At 46.0% G+C, this 4,583-nt stretch overlaps 1 long non-coding RNA gene across 1 annotated transcript; it reads left to right on the top strand.

Moving 5' to 3' along the window:
• The first annotated feature begins 2,249 nt into the window (after positions 1–2,249).
• On the top strand, positions 2,250–4,211 carry LOC123091593 (uncharacterized). The gene is made up of 3 exons (XR_006443332.1): positions 2,250–2,879; positions 3,000–3,332; positions 4,134–4,211. It is a non-coding gene; the product is annotated as an uncharacterized lncRNA (long non-coding RNA).
• The last annotated feature ends 372 nt before the right edge of the window (positions 4,212–4,583 follow it).

The following is a 4,583-nucleotide window of genomic DNA, read 5'->3' as shown; positions in this document are numbered from 1 at the left end:
TCCGAAGGTCATCATTTCTGAATATTACTCATTCTCAGCGTGTAGCTGTCGTTCTCCAAACCTTACCGGCGAATCATTCTAATATCCTCTAATCAGTTCATGATCTCTTCGTTCTCAGGTCTCTAAATCCCCACAAGTATCTTCATTTGTTTTCCAATTCTTCCCGGTGAATCATGCCTTTGCTACTTTCATTTTCTATTCTTACGGTGGTTCGTTCAAGATTTCACTTCCTTCGTTATCATATCAAATATTCGTTGTTTCCAAATCACACCAGTGGTTCCATCAATACCTTCTCAAGTTTGTGCTATATCTCTCTTAATCCTTTCTACGGGAATAAGTAGTATGCCAAATCCGTTGCTTGTCATCAACTTAAATTGATGAAGGATACACATAACATAATTCTTATTCTTGTTTCATCCAAGTGTTTAATTCTTTTCTACCGGAGTTTGTCCGTGACATCAATTTCTCAATTATATGTTGTTCATCTTTCTTCCGGAGTTCCAAGTTTTCCGCTGTATTTCATCGCGAAGCTCCATCTAAATCATTGCAAGGCTTCACCTTGTGCTTTCAATTTCTCTTTCTTTCTAATATCCTTTTATTACCGGAGTTCTTCATGGAGGCTCTACATGGTGGTTCATCAAGGATTCCTTTCATTCTTTAATTGTTCTTCAAGTTTTTCTATCAGAGTCATGATCCACCAAGTTACACTCTAAAATAAACATGGTTCTAAACACATGTTTTGTTTTGTGGAGTTCAAGCATTCTTCATCTTGCATCCGAAGTGCATTTCTTTCTACCTTATCTTTTGAGGTGGTGTTATGTCACCCTTGACAATTTCTCTTCATGTTTCATGATTCACAAGTTGTCAAGAATGAATTTTAAAACCATCATTTTTCCTTCGATCATGAGTTGTTTCAACCCATCATAATTTCTTCCTTGGAGTATTTTGATATAGATTTCACCTAAAAGCCTTCCCTAAGGAATGTTGCTATTTGTTGTGCGTAGCTATGATCAAATTTTCTCCTTCTCATCTCGGTGAAGAAATTTTTCACCTTTTGGTGCTCTCAATCAAATCAATGGTTTCCATTAGTGACCGGTTGTCACCTCATAATTTTGAGAAGTTTTCCATAAGCCCACTACAAGCTCATTCGTTTCGTTGTTGGTTTTCCAACAATTCCATTCTAACCATCTTGGAAGGGTGCTTTCCAAGCTCATTTGTGGCACAAGTTGGCATTTTCTTCTCCATTTTATTATTCCAATGATCTATCGTCCATTCTTTCTTTCGGAGGCATTGTGATGTTGCTCTCTTCACTCCTCATCTCGGATGGTGAGGGTCGTGTTTTTTTCGTGCTTATCCATTTAACCGGAGTGCTCTGTAATCTCTTCAAGTTCTTTTCAACTTATCAAGTCTTGCATCTCTTTTCAACCGGAGTGTTGTCCGAATTTGTTCTTCCTTGTTCCTTGTTTATCTCGTTTCAACCAGAGTTGTTCAAATTCCTTCTTGTCCTTTGTACGTGTCATTCATAGCTTTGCAACCTCCAAGGTTCACATGGTGTTCCTTGTTTCTATTTTCTACCGCACTGCTCTCAATTGTGCTCAACTCTGTTGTGTTCTTTCTTTCAACTTTTCAAACTCTCAAAGTTCTTTGGTTTCACTCATTTGTCGAAGAAGCAACTTTGTTTTACCTCTTCCTCTTCCTTTTCCCTCCGGTGCCATCCTAGATCTCGGGACGAGATCCTCTCATAGTGGTGGAGTGTTGTAACGTCCCGGATACAACTTTCCATATTCTTAACTCCAACTCCTGCCTTTTCCGGAGATGCGATATGATTTTTCCTTCATGGTTGGGTTTTGTCTTTTGTTTTCCATTTTGTTCGTGTCATGCATTTCATCTCATGGCATCATGTGCATTGCATCCGCATGTTTTCATAAAACTCGTAGCCATTCGCAGTTGCCCTTTCTCTCTTTGCCTCCGGTGTCATTTTGTCAGGCCCTTGACCTCATTGACCTCTCTCAGACCCCTCGTGTGCGTGTCCGAAACTTACCCGAACCCGAACCGGTCTGTTGTTACCGATGGATCCGGATCATCTCCAAACATCCCTAGAACATCTCCGTTTTCTTATTTGGACTCCCTAACATGTTTATTTTCGACCGTTCGATTCTGATCGGAGGGTCCGTTTTTGCCCGAAGCTAACCAACCTACCTATATAACCAACCTAACCCTAGACCTAGGTTGTCCCATCCATCCAATCCCTCACCCGCCGCCGCCACTCTCTCATTGGGATCCTCCCAGATCCCCTCCTCACCAACCCATGCACAGCCACCCACCTTCCCAGATCCTCCCCGACCATTCCCCTTGATTTCCGCTGCCGCTCAGATCCTGCAAGAGCCAGGACTCCTCTGCCACGGGCCCGAGTGGGGAACCCGTCACCGAGCTCCCACTGCGCTAGCCGTGACCAAGGCGCCTGCAGCCTCTCGTTGCCCGCGTCCCCGTTTGCCTCCCGTGCTGGAGCGCGCCGCAATCAGCTCGCCGGAGCCGAGCTCGTCCCACCGACGCCCTCCGCCACCCAGGCGAGCCCCGAACACGCCCGATGCCTCCGCCTCGACTAGCGCCATCCCATCCGCGTCTCCTCCGTCTCGTCCCTGCCACCGGCAGCAGGAGCAGCTCCTGCATCCCTGAACCCCGAGCACCTCCACCGTCGTCGTCTAAGATGAGCGCCGTCCTGGTTCTCTTTCTCTCTTTCCTCCGGTTTGATATTCTCATCTCTCTCTCTGTGCGTTGTAGCAGCTGCCTCGCGCCATGGAGCTCCAAGTCCGCCAGCCCGCCTCCGCTTCGATCCGGCAGGGAAAGGGACCCCGGCGACCCCCTGCGACCGGATCCGGGTCCGCCTCCCTCTGCCTGTCCCTCTCCTTCTCATATCTCCTTCCTCCCTCTCTTGCCTCCGGTCCTCTTTTTTTCTTCTGAAGCTCATGTCTCTCTCTGCTCTCTCCCGGTTGCAATAGGGAACCGATCCGCCATGTCCGTCGCCCTCGTTTGTCCCTCGCCAGGAGACCGACTGCAGCCTCCTGCCGTCGCTCGGATCCGCGCCGCTTCGTCTCCGGCCCCTGCCCGCCGGAGTCGTGCCTCCCTGTGCCCCGCAGCCCCGCTGCATCGCACCTCTGCTTCTGTTCTTCAGAAACGAGCGCCCGCCAAGCCTACTTTTCCCCGCATTGACCGCATCCCTCTTCTTCGTCAGAGCCTCCAGCGCCCTCCAGATCGGGCCCGAGCCAAGGCCCAGCTCGCTCGCGCCGCCCCTCAGCCTGCTGCCTTCACCGAACCGGGCCGAAGCCCACTGGGTGAGGCCACACCCCCCGGCGCCTCCCTTTTTTCCTTCTTTTGGGCCTGCTCCAGCTAGTTTCGGCCTGCTTAGATTTTTTTATCAGTCCAACGAATTTGTCTATTTATCCAGAGTTACCCGTTTTGTAGAAAAGTCCCTCATGTTCATGCATTTAATATCTCACAAACCGTGCATCGGATTAAAATGTTTCAAACATGTAAAATGCTTAGAATTTTGTGTAGATTAATAATTTGCCACTTTCATCCATCTTAAATATGTTTAAAATGTTGTTTGCATTTAATTTGCTATATGCCATGCTAAAATGCTTTATTTCATAACTAAATAACCGTAGCTCGGTTTTAAATAAACTTTATATGTAAATGGGGTGGAAAAATGCATAGATTAACTTGCTGCACTTTATTTTCCTGATTAACAATAATGAAATATGTTTTAGGGCAGAAAAGTACCAGATCTAAAATATGCACATGAGGATTTTCCGGAATTGTTGTTTGTTGTTCCAGCCTCATTTAAACTTGCCTAAATAGTTAGTTTACTTTTGTTACACCCCTTGCCATGTTTAACAACATTTAACATTGTTGTGTACCTAAACGAGAGCGAACTAAATAACTCGCATGTGGTGTTTCGTCAATATGCAACTCATTGCATATTGAGCTCCACTTAACTTGTAGTATTGTTTGTTGCACTTTGCCATGCCATGCCTCATTAAACCGGACATGCATCATACTCGTTTGTGCATCATGCCATGTTTATGCTTGTGCATTTACCATGTTGTTTGTTTCTTTCCGGTGTTGCTTCTTAGTTCCGGTAACGTTGCGTTCGTGAGGATTCGTTCGACTACGTTGGTTCGTCTACTTCATGGACTCGTTCTTCATCCTAGCGGGATTTCAGGCAAGATGACCGTTACCCTGGATCTCACTACTATCATTGCTATGCTAGTTGCTTTGTTCTATCGCTTTGTTGTGCTACCTATCATTTGCTCTTCAAGCCTCCCAAATTGCCATGTCAGCCTCTAACCTTTTCATCCTTCCTAGCAAACCATTGCTTGGCTATGTTACCGCTTTGCTCAGCCCCTCTTATAGCGTTGTTAGTTGCAGGTGAAGTTGAAGATTGCTCCATGGTGGACAGGATTATGTTGGGATATCACAATATCTTTTATTTAATTAATGCATCTATATACTTGGTAAAGGGTGGAAGGCTCGGCCTTATGCCTGGTGTTTTGTTCCACTCTTGCCGCCCTAGTTTCCGTCAT

The sequence above is a fragment of the Triticum aestivum genome, chromosome 1B (genome assembly GCF_018294505.1).
Source record: "Triticum aestivum cultivar Chinese Spring chromosome 1B, IWGSC CS RefSeq v2.1, whole genome shotgun sequence".
Lineage (NCBI taxonomy): Eukaryota > Viridiplantae > Streptophyta > Magnoliopsida > Poales > Poaceae > Triticum > Triticum aestivum.
This window is presented reverse-complemented; position numbering and strand designations above follow the sequence as displayed.